This window comes from Syngnathus typhle, linkage group LG4, assembly GCF_033458585.1.
Source record: "Syngnathus typhle isolate RoL2023-S1 ecotype Sweden linkage group LG4, RoL_Styp_1.0, whole genome shotgun sequence".
NCBI classification, from domain to species: Eukaryota; Metazoa; Chordata; class Actinopteri; order Syngnathiformes; family Syngnathidae; genus Syngnathus; species Syngnathus typhle.
This window is the reverse complement of record NC_083741.1, coordinates 19,585,172-19,600,797: the sequence shown is the minus strand read 5'-3', so window position 1 is coordinate 19,600,797 and position 15,626 is coordinate 19,585,172. Positions and strand designations below refer to the sequence as shown.

At 43.3% G+C, this 15,626-nt stretch overlaps 2 long non-coding RNA genes across 3 annotated transcripts; one reads left to right on the top strand and one right to left on the bottom strand.

Moving 5' to 3' along the window:
• Positions 1–5,175: 5,175 nt before the first annotated feature.
• Positions 5,176–13,877, top strand: LOC133152837 (uncharacterized). Its single transcript, XR_009714197.1, has 3 exons — positions 5,176–7,599; positions 8,006–8,186; positions 13,576–13,877. It is a non-coding gene; the product is annotated as an uncharacterized LOC133152837 (long non-coding RNA).
• LOC133152836 (uncharacterized) lies at positions 7,689–15,111 on the bottom strand. Of its 2 annotated transcripts, none has more exons than XR_009714195.1 (3): positions 14,325–15,111; positions 9,141–9,247; positions 7,689–8,922 (listed from the first exon to the last, which is right to left on the bottom strand). It is a non-coding gene; the product is annotated as an uncharacterized LOC133152836 (long non-coding RNA). The 2 variants fall into 2 exon arrangements; XR_009714196.1 differs by having other exon boundaries at positions 7,689–8,167.
• Between the last annotated feature and the right edge of the window lie 515 nt (positions 15,112–15,626).

The window sequence follows — 15,626 nt, the reverse complement described above, 5'->3', positions numbered from 1 at the left end:
AAATAGACAAGCACTGTATTTTCTATTTCAACATTGTGCACTTTCTGCCCTGTTTTCCTCTCTCATTCTTGTCTTCTTCCCTTCTGTCCAGGGAGTCATTATGGCTTTGGTAAATATTTCATAGGCTTCAATATCACCTGCCAGCCGCTTCCCTTCACGCGCACCAGCCGTGGATAGACAGATCAAAATAAAAGATGAGCAAAGTGAAGGTGGGGTTTACCATTCGCTCTCTCTCGCTCGCTCTCTCTCTGCAGTTCTTCTTGGAGATGGGAAGCTCCCCTGGATGATGTCATATCCGTGCTCAACATCTTGTTTTCTGATGCCTCTTTTATGTCCTCAACAGCACCCATCATCACGTCAGAAGTTTTCTGACACGCCGGGATCGACTCAAGAGGCATGCGAATACTAATCTTCTCTTTCTCCTGACCTTCAAGTGGATTGAGAGTCTCCTTCCCTCCTTTGGTATTCTCACACCCATCCTTTTTTCTTCCTCTTCAAGCCCACCTGTTTACTTTCAGTGCAGCATGAAAGGCTGAAGCAATGACTGAAGAGAATGCGGGACGATAAAATATTAAGCTTGGATATTAAAGTTGTTGTGGAACGCTTGTTTGCCGCAGAGATTCTGACCTCATAAATAAAATGGCCGACAGTGGCCTTTTATGCGCCTGTATGGAAACTATATGGCTGTGTTGTTCATGCCCGCGGCTAAAACCATTCCAGGAAGTTCCAGGCCTTAAATATGGATAAGCAGCGAAAAGCCTCTGGACACACTACCTATGTAGTTTAGAAAAGAAATCAAAAATTAAACGTGTATGCCATCTTGGGAAAAGCAATGCTAGTTGACGGATAAAAGCAAGCTGCTGTCGCTGTCATTTCTTTTTGTTGTTGTTGTTGAAGCGATAAAAACCGTGCCTCACCACAAACTAGTTCTTACTCAACTTAAACAAATAAAAAAAAAAATCTTTACACTAAAGTGGATTCGTGACATTAGCAACACCAAAAATAATTTGTACTTTTTCCTGTTAATGCCGTCTTTTTGTAATTGATATGGAATTGAACAAAAATATATTTCCAATAAATTTTTAAATGAAAAGGTTATTTGAATTTTTTTTAATTTGTTCAATTCCTGCTTTTTACAGTGCTTTGCTCTTTGTTCTATAGTTTCACATGTAATTAACAGTTCTTTCTTGCACTGCACTTGATATACCGGATGCTCCACTCACGTGGTGCAACCGTTCTCTTTGTGCCGTTGTTCTAAAAAGGAATTACCTTCCACCCAATTCCTGCAAAATGGTCACCCACGCTTCCCTCTCATGCCCGTGCGTGTTCTCACATTGCTCTTCCTTGGAGCAGGAAATGAAGTGAGCCCCGTAACAACTGTTTTGGCTTCTGTTGAACTCTTTAGTCTAATGGGACCCTCGCCAACTGCGCCAATGTGTTTGCATTCCCAGAGACCCCCTTGGGAGAGCGACGCCCCCACATCGACCACCCCCAGCTTCCGGAGAAAATAGTGAATACTGTTCTACTGAGATGGGAGAGCTATTAGGATAAGAGGGATTGAAGTCCAGATTTTCTTTTGTAGATATTTAAGTCCATTTGTATTTCATTTGTGCCAATGGAGATAGGGTCCAGCTGGAGCAGGAGTGTTTAGGCCTGTTCGCTAATCTGCAGGTGAAACGGGGATGTGCTGGCTGCTTGATAAAGGCGCCCTTGAAGACAGGTTTGTCTGTGGGTTGAGCTCGGGTCATGAACAATTTGTGGCTCGTTGATCCTACGGCTGGATTTACGATGTCTGAGTGACCGTCTTTGATTTCGTGTCAACTTTGCGCAAGTGTGTTGTTCAAAACACTTGCATTCACACCTACAGACAGTTTCGAGTCTTCAATCAACATGTGTGTTGCAGATTTATAAAACTAGCTGGAATTAGAGCGAGTTAGCAAGTTTAGGTTCTTTTGAAATGTATTTATTTTGGTATTGCTGTAGGCTATGTCTGTACACTTGAAGGAAGGTCAAGCAGTTGTTTACGAAGCGTAGTTCGCTTTACTGAATTACAACTTAGTAAAATATTGCAATCAAGAAAAAGAAAAAAGAAAACAAAACTAATGAGTGCAAGGAAACATTGAGTGTATTAATCTTAAAGCAGCCGGCAGGGCTGTGGAGGTTGCGCAACAAGAGACACTACACAAGTATCACAATGTTTAAATATAAAAATAAAATCAAAAACACACTGCTACATGACTGATAAGACTGTGGTTTGTTCAGTGTACACAAACAAGAAAAAAAAAACATTGTGTTTGGCTGGGGGTCTTGTTAACTATCGGACCAAAACTTTTTCCTGATTTATTGACGGGGGTGAGGAGGGGTGACGCTAAATTACAGGCACAGACAAAGAAAGAAAACTTGTAAAAGTTTCCCCAATGGAGCCTTTCATATTTCAAGACTGGATGTGAAAACTAGAACCAACATGGAGACACCCCCCAATGCATTTCCTTATTTAGTTTTCTTTTTACTAAGAGTCCTTTCCTTTTGGTCTGCTGCGGCTATTACCCGCATCTCGGGGCGTTATCAGTGTGTAGCTGCCTTCTCCAATCAGGCCGACGATAAATAAATGAAATGTCTAGCCGGTGGACATAGGTCAAGCCGCGTTTGCCCGTGTTTTTTTTTTTTTCTTTTTTTTTTTTCTTTGCTTTTTTTTTTACGTGTTGCTGCTGTGTTTGTCTGCAGGGGAAGTACAAGCGGAGGCACGGACAGCCTCAGCAGTCTAATGAACTTATTGATTTCAATTTCAGGCCTGCGCGCTCCACTTGCCTCGCACTCCTGAAGCGTCCATTCATCGCTGGAGATAAATTAGTAACTCTTGTTCCAGGTTTTCTTATTTTTGCCCGACTCCGGTACGAAAAATGGAAGTGGAAAGGTATTGCTATAATGTCTGTTTGTTACTTAGCAGGATTACGGAAAACTACTGTTGATTTCCTTGTAGGGGTGTTGCACCATCCCTCATGGACTAGCATGTAGCCTGCTAGCAAAGAAAACACAACTCTTTTCAGAGGAATTAGGTTTCTTTTATTTTTGTTTGACAAACGCAACTCAAATGCTGTCTTTACAAAATGTTTGTCTAAACATGATATTAATAGCATTATATTTGTGAAATATTAATTAGGCAGCAAAATTCACCTGTTTTTAATCTATCTCAGGGGCGGCCATTTTGCCACTTGCTGTCGACTGGAAATGACATCTCGTGCTCAGGGCTCTGTTACCGACCAATCACAACTCAGGACTAGGGTCATGTGATTTTTTTGCAATCTACCGTTCCTATTCTTGGCATGTGGGTGGTTTTACTGTTGCTATGATAACGCAAACAATGAAGAAAAGATTGCCTACAATAAAATCAGGTTCTCAAAAAAATATATAGTATATATATATATATATATATATATCGGCATCACTGCTGACTATGCACACGGTTAACTGTTAAAATTATTAAATTATTAAAACAAGTGGCGAAAGACTTAAAATGTGTGCATGTTTTTGGGTGGTAGTGGGGGGGATTAGATGACTGTTTAAAATTGCATTAAACAAATGGCTTAAAAGTTGTGGGAGCTTGCTTGGAAATGCTGTTTCTCAATGTGTTAAGGGCTTCCGTGTGAGATGCGTGCAACTTTCTACATGTCTTAGCGTGCACCTGTCCCCTTACCGAGGCCAAGTTGACCAAACGACAAGCTGCATGAGTATCATCAGTCACTGGTTGGGTGGGGGGTCAATGAAGATGCTGAGTGACCTCTTCTCGAGGGAGAGCAGCTGATGAGCCCGTGTGTATATTTGTGTGTGTCTCGACTCGGTTCGCGTGCACGATCTGATCCGTATCGAGTAACGCATGCGCGACATGTTTCCCCTCAAATTTTAACGTGAGCGCATGCAGCACATTCCCAAAAGGAGCCACTTGATGGAAAAACGAGAGGCCACGGGTTCTGGGACAGGAAGCCTAACGAGCGGTGTGGGAGCGCCCGCATCCGATACCCCTGATGATGTCCACCGACTAAACAGTTAAAAGGTCCGGTTGCTATATGTAGACGAATCCGATACTCTGGGAATGACAATAACAATTCTCCGGTCCGTTTTTTCAAAGTGCGGACGTGGGGAATTGATGCCGAGTGGCGCAGCTTTTAATAGGCCTGTCAGTGTCGTATTGTTTATGTCGTGTTCCAGATTAATCCATTCTTCCTTTATGAGCCTCTGCAGCCACCGTAAATTGCCGCCGCCGAGCCGGTCCGCCGTTGAGTTACGCCTCGGGGATCGGTGCCACACACAGGGCGGAAAATAAATCATTTCCTCGGATTTAACACCGAGCAATACCTGGGCCCTTTGTAAATAAAGCTATAGATGTTTTTACACCAACACACACACACACCCTTCTTAGTTCACCCATACTCCCTCACTCCTGCCTCTGGGGTGCTTATTGAATCTGGAAAAGCAGAAGGGTGGGGTAGGGCAGAGGGGGACATGAGAGAATACGAGAGAGCAGAGTTGAAGGGCTACCCGCGGAGACAAGGGAGAAAAATAGTCGGAGGGTGGATGAAGAGACACAAAAAAGCAGCGATAGAGAGGATGTAGATGATGGATGAAGCAAGGAGGGGAGTTGGGCTTATGTGTGGACTACTCCGGTTCTGTGGCTATTCCGGCTTCAGATCTGTCAGACTGTCGAAACACAAAGCGCAACGCTCGGGCAGAGTCGACGGACGAGTCCCCCCCCCCCCCCCCCCAACATGACCAGCAAGACGGCCCTGAACTGGGTGGAGGCCAGACCGCTCTCAGAGTGGCCCCTCTACGTCCGTCAGAGAACAAAATCTCTACCTCCAACCGGGCAGCAAATGTGGAGATGCGGCGACAGGAAGCAGGAACGTGATGCCAGCCAAAGGGAATGCGGAATATGCTGTCAGGACTTCATGAGTTATACATGACGTGCGATATGAAAATGCTTCCTGTGTACTCTGTGTATCATGTTCTTGTCTCCCCCCATCCCCTTTTTTATAAAAAAACACTTCTGCCCGCTGTCTTTTCTGTGACGCTTCTTCCAAGAACTCAAAGGTGCCTTTTTCTTTCCAGTGACAAAGTATTCCCCGAGGTGTTAAATGTTCATCAAAGGATGACACGAAAGGGCAGGGGTGCACATTCATCTCTTTTCAAAGTCTTAGTACTACTGTAAGACCTCAGCCAAGGCTGAGCAATCCAAGTTCTGATAGTAAACATTCACCTTGTCGATGTGCCTGAATTTTGTTATTCTTGTTTGCAGTCAAGGTTCGAAATAGGTTTTTGAGCTAGGGTTTGGGCTTCAAACAAGGTTTAGAGTTTCAAAGTCAAGTTTTCAATTACTTAGAGGGTTTTGAACTAGGGTTGAGGTTCCAAAGTGAAATTTGATATTTCTGGTGTTTCAAACTAAGGTTAGGGTTTTAATGTAGGGTTCAAAATTAGGGCTTCAAACTAGGGTTTCATACTAGGGCTAGGGTTTGAAATTAGGGTTTAGAACTAGGGTTAGGGTTTCCCAGGTGCAGTGGTGTGCAAAGTACAATGGACACCCACCGTCAAACATTTCAGTGCTGAATCACAGCAACATTTCAATCAATTTTCTTTCAGAAAGATGAAAGAAAATTGATTGAATTTTTTTCTCTGTTGCATAATTCATTTTAATGTTATGTTTTGAAAGTTGTTATTTGAAGTTTCAAGGGGCATTTAAAATGCCTGATGCACCTGCATCTACTTTTTACATTCCACTTTTTCATTTGAACTTTTTCATTGAATGTAAACTGAATTGCCCACATCCTCACAGGACAGGTCTCTATAGATTTATCCTAGCAATTCTTGATCCACACCTCCACAATGGCTTTAACACTTTTACCGTAATCCTCCTATCTAACGAGAGGTAAGCGGAACGCACCCAGCATCTTAATACGTCGGTGCTCGGGCTTTGAAGAGTGCACGTCACATTATTACATCAACAGCTCCAATACTAATTCATCCCAAACACGAGCATTTAACCTATCCATTATTCATTTCTCCGACAATGCCAGGGGGCAAAGAAATCAGTACTGTATATCTGGCCAGCTCCTCAGAGGCTGATGCATTATTCAAGGGCGTGCCCGGCTAAAAGACAACTCGCCTTGTTCTCGACTGCTGGAGGCAACAATCTTCTCACAAGGACGATGTTCCTCACTCTGAAGCCAAAGTTGCATCACCGTGTTTGCTCATAGCCACGCTTTAGCCAAACATGAGGCGCAACTGCCTTCCCTTCCTGGCGCTTTCTCGTCTTACTGAATGGTGTAGGGCAGTGGTCCCCAACCGTTTTTGCGCCACGGACCGGTTACGTGTCAGAAATATTTTCACGGATCGGCTTTTATGTAAATAATACATTTATATAAATAAATAATGGATTTATAATAAATATATAAACACGATGAAATCAAATGATACGACTGGCATAAAAACAAGTATAAACGACATAAATGTTTTATTAATTATTTATTGTAATTATTTATTATCTTTAATTACTAACCCCAACCCTAACTCCTGCCCTAACCCTCACCCCAGACCCAAGCTTTAGGGAGGTGTATGGTGTTCTGGGGCAGCACACGAGCAACTATGTTGCAAAACTTTTCATGATAAAATATTTTTGGTCCCACCGGGGTATGAACGCAGGTTGTTGGGGTAAGAGTCCAGAGCACTAACCACAACACTATGGAACCCTCGGTTTCATCCCATTGATGGAGCAGCTCACAAATAGTGTTGGCTCGTTCAAAAGCGCGAATTTTTTTCAGCGCCCGACAGTGAACAAATCACTTCCTAAAGTGTCCGTCAACGGGAAATTACGTCACAGACTCGTAAAGTCACCCACCCCCCTTCCTAAAGTTATTCGTTCTTTTATCAGTTCATATTACTTCAACCAGTAGGTGTCGGTAATGCGCATTGAAGCTGGTGCCACCTCGCCGTAAAACAAAACGAAAAAGAATATGATGTAACTTCCCGTTCACGACCGAGTTCTGAATTGCATTTCCCGTTCACCAACTGAACGGAGCTGTGAGTGAACGAGTCTGTGCGTGAGTGAACAAGTCAGTGAATTAAAGTGCTTTGCATTTTCAGTTCATCGCGAAAACGGATCAGTGAGGGAACGATTTACTTGGGAACCGTGCAAACTTCAGGTTGCTTCCTGTAATTATTCTCTGTTCCGGTCCACCTGCTTCACAAGCAAAACTGAAACTCTTAAGCACTATGTTTGGTGAACACAACCACCTTTTGAAATCAAAAAATCTGAATCAAACATTGCTAACTCATTGCTGAAGCCAGCCGCAAAGACGCTTTTCTTTTTTTTCCTACGTTGAGCACACAAAAATGAGGTCGGCCCCGTGTGTTCATTTCCAATCATCTCCCTAATATGATCTTGGTAAAGTTGCTGCAGGTATGCGGTGGGAGGAACGATAGCCCCGGGGCTCACGGTGCTACACTGCGAGGGGCCCTTCGAGATTACCCATCATCCCCTCCAGTTTGGCGGCAGTGGCGTTTTCAAACGCCGTCCCGTCTGAAGTTGCCCTTGGTTCTACATGTGTAATGGTAATTATGAATGAGGCTGGCTAAGATCTGTACAAAACCATCAAACGCTGTACAGCTTGCTGCTATTGTAATAAAGATCAATAGGCAGGTGGTGTCAGTGGCGGTTTTATTGAGGAAGAGGTGGCATACTTCTTCTCTTTACATCCTTCTCCCGCTTTCTGTCTCTCTCTATACGTAGTCAGTGTGGCACATCCCTTTTAATTGCCGTTTGTGATGTGAACTACTAAAAAAAAAAAAAAGTCACCCTGGGAGATGAAGATAGAGACGGCAGATTAGATTCACTAGCATTGCGTCAATAAAGAACATATACTCCACTGTATGTGCGAAACTCACAAAAGCATGTAAAGGTCACTCCTTAATTGCAACACAACCACTTTTCCCTCACACTTTTTTCTTGTTGTTGAAGCAAAGCAAGCTGAGGTCATCTGACCAGAATGTGGAAGATGTGCAAAAGAAGCTGCAGATCAAACAGAGTTCTGTCTGACAGGAGGAGATAAAGAGACTGTCAGCATCGCCTCAGAACAAAGCCGCTCCGCTCCGTCCTCGAGCTGCTCCCTCGACGGCGGTGCTGCGCAGAATGGAAAAAGGTGGGTAAACCAAAATGATGCTTGATACAACAGTCGAGTTTCAAAGTGTTGCATGCATCCATTTTTTGGAGGCTGTTAGCATGACAAGCTACACATCAAAAGCAAAGATTCCTGTGGATTTGTCCCAAATTCTACATCTTCATCAAATCGTGTTAATTACTTATTTGAGTCGCAATGTTAAGGGAATACCAGTAGACGCAACAAAACCATGAACCAGCCTCGGATTGGGTCATCTGGACATTCTGGCACAACACCAACCAAACCATTAGTTCTTTCCGGCCTGTGTTTTTTGTATTTCTAGGCATGTCAGTCTGTTTTATCTTAACATGGATGAGCCTCAGTGAGTCAATCAAAGCCGTTTGGCATTTAACTGTAAACTTTGTGAGACCTCGTAATCCCACCGCATTGTTTTTAATGGCCACTCCAAAATACTTTCCAGGATAATCATTTTATCTGATAAATGAGGATTTCAAACACTCTTATCTGCTGTGCGTTTTTTTTTCTAATCCTTCCATTCTGTATGGTTGTTTTTAATTGATTCGGCAACACGGGGGGGGGGTCTTTCTTTCCGTGATAATGCGCAGAAGGAGGTCACGATCCTTAAATGAGGGAATTTCACTGGTGCTGTGTGTTTGCTTCAGTGTGTTTACAGTCCTCCTTTTGCTTTTTCCTCGGCGAAGATCCGCTGTTTGAACACACTCTCAGTTGATGTCCTACCCCGGGGCATGGACCAAATCTTGACGTATAAGGATCAAAAACACTGTCAGCGTCGTTCCCTATGTCTTTACATAATTTGTTCATTGGAGCCGCAGCCATGGAAAGCAGACCGCTGATTATCCAATAATGTTGCGACCGGAAGATGTGAATATATAGTTTAAAAAAACCATAAAATGTTCCCGCATCTGTGTTGTGTTGGGCCGAGATAACGGCTCATCCAATGAGATGGCTACTCACCTCTCCAGCGGCGGCTCGAGTCACAGGCCCGCTGAGGAAAAGCTGCTTATTCCGCATGCAGCCTAAATACAGGTCTCAGGTTTGGGGTGGTTGTAACAGAAACGTGTCTATTTGGGAGGGAATCGGGAGGAAAAGGCGTGAGTGAAACAGCAAATGGAATTTTTTTACATTTGTCATGCATGTACACCGACATTTATTTACTTTTAAAATTCCAATTTTGTTACAACATGGTTCCACGTAAAGTAAATGTGTGGTCCACACTTCCTTTGCTCTTTCCAGAGGATTGCTAACATGGATACATCTGAAATCAATCCCTTTGGATGTAGCATATTTTTGCTCAAGAGAAAAATATTTGAAAGTATTATTATATGTATTTTTTAAATATGTTTTTAAAATGGAATTTGAAGCAGACTAGCAATGGATTTTAAACACATCACATTGTGATTTTTGATGTAATCCGCGAATCGCGATGTAACGAGGGATTACTGTACTTCTTTAATACAGTAAACCCTCGCTAAATTGGGGTTGGATGTAGCGAGGGATTACGGTACTTGTTTAATACAGTAATCCCTCACTATATCGCGGTTGGCGGATTTCATTATACCGCGATAAACGAACCGCGATGGCTGCGAGAGCTCCACCAATCGCCCCCGTTCACTTAAAACTCATTTTAACAACAACTATTTAATATTGTGTATTCTTTTTTTACTTTTTCACTTTTAAGGATAAATAAAGTATTTTTGCATAACTTTTGTCTGACATGCGTGCATACATATATCTAGCATGCTAATAATCGTTCGACTGGAATGAAGTGCCGAGTCTGTTGGAATCCCAATTGCCATAGCGTGACATGAGCGCCCTCCCATCCTTCCCACAAACACCTGTCTGGAGGTGAGAGGTCACCCTGTCGGCGCTAATCCCCAACAGTAACCTGACCAAGCCGAGGGATCGCGGCGGGCGCATATGCGTCGGCGGAGCTAGCCGTCCCTTAATACTCCTGCTAATCGCATTTTAATTGAATTCCGGCGAACATGTAAAAAGCTGGTTGAGTTTTGTTATTCCATTTCCCAACAGATGTCCACAGTTATCCATGTAAAGTGATCCGCTGCTCTGACGTCGTCTGTTTGTACAAACGGAGTGGCTCATCTGGATGGGAGGGAGGGTAGAGCGTGACAATATTGCTTTTTCGGCGGGTGAATTCTATCAGTCCCAAAATTTCACATAGCTTCCCATGTTGGCATGTTTATGCTTGCTATCGTGCTGCTATGCTTGACCGAGCTGTGAAGGACTCATATTAGCGCTCTGCAGGGTTTTTATGCTGTCTTCTCTGCAGCCGTGTCCACACTATTCACAGCCATGCTTGTTTGGACTGTTGGAGGAGAGTGAAAATCCACACTACAATAGATCTCAGCACGTCTAGAAAACTGTGACAGAAGTGGCACAAATAGTGTAACACTGAATTTATTTGAAGATTTTGTAAAAATGACCTTTAACACAAGGATGGGTCCATAAAATTTTGATGCGGTTCCAGAATGCCTGCTATTGTAGCCTACTACCTAGCTAGCAAACGAACGAACAAACATACAGCAATATCATGCAACAAAATGTTTTCCCTTATAACAAATTAATTGAGTCTGTGTGTTTGGGTCATAATGGAATTCCCCCAATCCCCAGAATAAAAATGGTTTCTTACATCACCATCTATGAACCAGGAAGTAGCCTGCTAACTCGCAAATGTGACAGATGGACTATTCTGCCTCAGATAGATAAATTCTCACTATACACAAACTGGATAGTTGGAAAGATGTTATGTAATGTTACTCCGGATAGCCTTTTAAATGTTTGTGGTAAAGATGGCGACCTTGATGATTTCATCTGTAATTGATTCAATATAGCAATAGCTAAGCCTAATTGTGTCACTACGGTGTTGGTATTCCAGACACATGCCTTCTGCATGTCTGATAACCACCTCGAGCTAAATGTTTGCTGTCTCCATCCCACTTGCTTGTTACATAGCGCCACTCTGTTATTAGAGCCACTTGGCTCTTTGAGGAAAACAAAATTCAAACACCGACGCCTCATTTGATCGTTCAGCCCTCATTTGAAGTGCCTTGGAAATAACTGCGGCCGGCGTGTGCGTGTTGCGAAGCCCTAATTGCCGCACCGTTACCCAGACCTGTGATTCGACTTTAACAGACGTGAGAAGGAAAACAAATCTTTTTTTTTCGCCCAAACAAAGCTCACAGTTGCTTTGCGTTCGCAGGCGGGCATTTTAGATCTCCCCCCTCCACCCCAACACCGTCTCTCTCTCGCAGCTGTCGCACGAGCCTGTTGGACATCCTGGATCCCGAACACACAAACCAGAAGAGATTAGTGTGCCATGTCGACCCACTGCTTCCGCAGATGGCACGGATGCTTTTAGCCGACTCCCCGTAGACACACACTCATTGATCTTTCATACTAAACTCCTCGCAGCAGGACTCTTGATACTGTTTTATTCATCGTTCTGGCATTTACTCACCGGGCCAATAAAGTTTGACATGTGTGGGTTTTAGCTGTAGGGGGCACTGTGGTTTCTATGCATCGTGCTAGCCTTAAATCCCCCTGCAGTCAGATCTGTTATATGCAGTTAAAAATCTCCCCCGACTGGGCTTCTTTCAGGTCCAAATGCCAGCCATAATTCACCAGTGTAGTCTCTCACCTTGACGCACACCCAGTAAATGTGTAAAACATTCCACTGGGATTTCCTTCCATTTTAATAACCCAATATTTTCAGTTTATTTTTCCCAGACGATACAGAGGGGAGACATTTGGACAGTATCAGTTACTAATTTTTAAAGATCTGAGATGACTAGTCGAGAAAGCTCTTCCAAAACCAACACTGGGGACAAGGCTTTTTCTTTTTTTACAGGGGGGTTGCTGGGTGAGTTTTAGTGTTTGGTTTCTGTTTTCCGGGAATCTGCAGCAATCGGTTGGGCGGTGGTGGATAAAAATTCACTGCTAGCAGCCATCCACAAGATTACCTGTGTCAGGTGATAGCATACTAATTAGCCTGGAACAAAGTAGCGTTGACATTTCACAGACACACCAGAAAAAGTCTTCTTTGCTTTCCTAACAGACTCGCCCTCTGCTTTTGGCCTCTAGGGGGAGCTTAGCCCACTTTTTATTGCACTGGCAAGTGTTGAGATGGGTGTTTGTGGAAGAAGTATGGATTTATGACTGTGACCTGAGTTGAGCAGCTCTCTGGGGTTCCAACCTGGGTGAACAGTGGTTTTCAGAACCACGTACTATACATGCCCTGTTGCTGGGCGTTAGTCCTGAAGAGCACATTATACTCCACAGTCCCTTTGCTGCCGAGCTGAATCATTTTTTCTATTGCTGTAGCCTTTCAATTGGAATTATCTTACCATGGGCCGACCGTAACAAGCTTCCACTGATCGCATTTAAAACTATACTGACTATCCAATGAATTAGATTAAGAACCGCTTATTGGCATGTGTGATTTGTGCTGTTGTGAATACGTGTGTGTGTATTTGGAAGTAGACAGGACTCTTTATCACTGTTTCTCAGTCCGGTCCATGCCCCCGTGCTACAAAACTGAATGACATATAACCCAGTGGAGCACTCATTAGATCCTATGTTTCACAAGCCGAGCAAGGACTGTAAATCTCTCAAACCTCGAGCATGTTGTTTTAACTGGCTGTAACAAGCTGGTCTCTGTCTACATTACCACAGTTTAAAAGTGAATGCCGTGTCGTTCTTGGCAACTTGGGGGAATAAAATGTGACCGATACTGGAACCTAATAGTGTTACAGAGAAAACCACAAGACGATTAAGATTTGATGTATTTGAAGATACAGTGGAAGACTAAACGCAATCTGTTTGGCCATGTCGGTCAACCTCGGCTTTGGTCGGATTTTGAGGCATAAAAATGAAATAATGAACATTAAAATAATTAATTGTATAGTCAAATAAAAAAATGACTAATTGGTTTAAAATGTCACTTATGAGCATTCTTACATGACACTCAAGTGTGAAAGAAGCTAGCCAATGCTAACAGTAAAACGCTAACAAATATCGGAGAATGTTTAGCAAAGAACATAGTTCACCATTTAATGCTCGCTGAACTGAGGTCATATTACGTAACGCGTAATAACTAACACCCAATTTATGCTTGTTCTTTCCACCAATGAACCTGGAGTTGAACTTCCAAGCTGAAGTTCCACCCTATTTTTGAAACCCTATTTTTGACGCCTAGACTCACAGAAGCACTGCCAAACAGACATTTATGTCTTCTGCAAACGCAGAACAACCAAGTCGAGTATTTTACAGGTTTCTCCCAGCGGCTCCTAAATCAGATCTAAGGCCTGCCTATCCCATCCCACGTGTAACTCCCAATTCTTTTGTTTGCTCATGTTTTCCTTTTCCTCTGCAGATCGCCTCGCTGCGACCGTGTAATAAAGCGCGACGGGCCTGCTGTGACCAGATCAGATGTGCGCTCCTGATTATGAAACTCCCTTTTAGTCACTAACAGACATGGTAATAAATGTGTCCATAAATTGAATTTGGGGCAGGAGCGGGAATATCTAAAGCAGTATTTGGACTGATTGTCTCCAGCCGACATGGCAGCGCTTCAGTGGGATTCTGGGGAGAAACTGATCCCACCGTAGTGCGGTTGGAAGGTTGAGTGGAGGGTGGAGAGGTTTTTTTTTGTGTGTGAGGGAGGTTTGATGCCCGGCCAAGTGAAATAGAGTACTTTATTGCTATTGAGAAAATCATTTGATTGGGTTTGCTCAAATAAAAAGATGAAAAGTGGTGCACATGTGCTGGTTGTCACTGTGTGCTTGCGTGGATTTTAAATACAGTGCAACACACTTTGAGGATTATAAAAAACACCCCAAGCCTTAGAATAACAGCTTTTGTTGAAATGGTGTTCACACAAAAAGTGAATAGTTAGACAAAACTTGGACATAGTAGTTTTTAAAGTAACACAGCCAAAGATAATTTGTCGTCAAAATAAGATGCTAACATATTAAGAGACGACGATGTGATATTGTCCCACCACATATTTTTAAAACGAGGTCTCGCTCCTAATAAACACATCTCGAGTCGATTAAAAAAAGCAAAGTCTCAACCGTTTTTTGGTTATCTTGGTCGTAATAGACACATCTCAGGAACACGTACCGATCGATGCACACAATTTCGGCAGCAAGATGTTCCACTCTCCCTAATCCAGCAGAACTCCCCTTACACCTCATCTCGTCCCGTGCTAACACAAACCTCCTCTTATGTGGCTACCCTTCTTCCCCCCTTCCACCCACCATCACCGTCCACATCGCTGACGAGGGAGCCCATACTTCCACTCCTCCGGCCGCCTTCTGCCAAGATTTATTAGCCGCCTCAACCGAAATGTCATTTTCACCATGTTGGGTTTTGAAAGGGAATTTTTTTCTTTTCTTTTGGGGGTGGGTGTGAGAGGTGTTTTGGACTCGCTCCCTTCAACATCACTCACCCCACAAACCAGTAAGACTGCCTTTTGATTCATCTTGCTCTCTGTTTTTTTACTGCGAGAAAGGAGGGTGTAACATTTGTAAGAATAACAGTGAGACTGCAAGAAGATAAAGACCTCGCAGGTGGTGGTATTTCAATAGGCCGAGGTCATCTGTAATTTCGGGGAAAGAACCTTAGTTACACAATCAACACTTGTTATCCACTAAGTTACTGTGCACTCATTCAGCCATTAATTATAATTATGATGGAATGACAATTAAGAACGATTTCCTCTCCGACTTGCCAGACGCAGGGTGTACAACGTTGTTTTAGTGTAAGATTATAATTAGAATGAATTACGCCGTAACAACACACACACCGTCAACAATCTGCTTGGCGTGTTAGCCACAGGCAAACTTTTCCGCACTAATCCTGGCAGACCAGATAATGCTTTCCATGATATAAGAGTAGGTGGGGGGAATAAACATACCTTATAAAACCCAGGAAATTGCCCATAATAGAAGAGATGTGCCATTCTGTGGTAGCAGCCAGGGGAGGCGTAGACTTCAAGGAGACAAACACACACAGTTAATCACAGTATTTGAAAAGACACAAACAGGACGCTTGCAAAACACACAGCGAGGAAAATTAAAACCAATTAGGCAAATTTAATCTTAAAGCAAAACGCTGCGCCAAGACCGTTGCGCGTGGCCATTAAGTTGTAAAGTTTTTAACGAGAACAAGCGAGTTCTAAACTGGGGTCTGACTCATTTATGACACGGTTGAGTAACCTTCCAGACCCGTTGTGAAAATGCGGCCCAAATGATAGGTCTGGCAAACACATGTTGAAGTGTGACCCTCGGTGATTGCGTTATGCGTCGCACCAGGATGACAAGTTGTGGCGTACCCTTGTGACTGGGCACTCTGAAAATACACACCATACAAATTTAGAGGTTGGTTTGAGCTTTGTAGCTTAGCGTTAGCATATAGCATAGA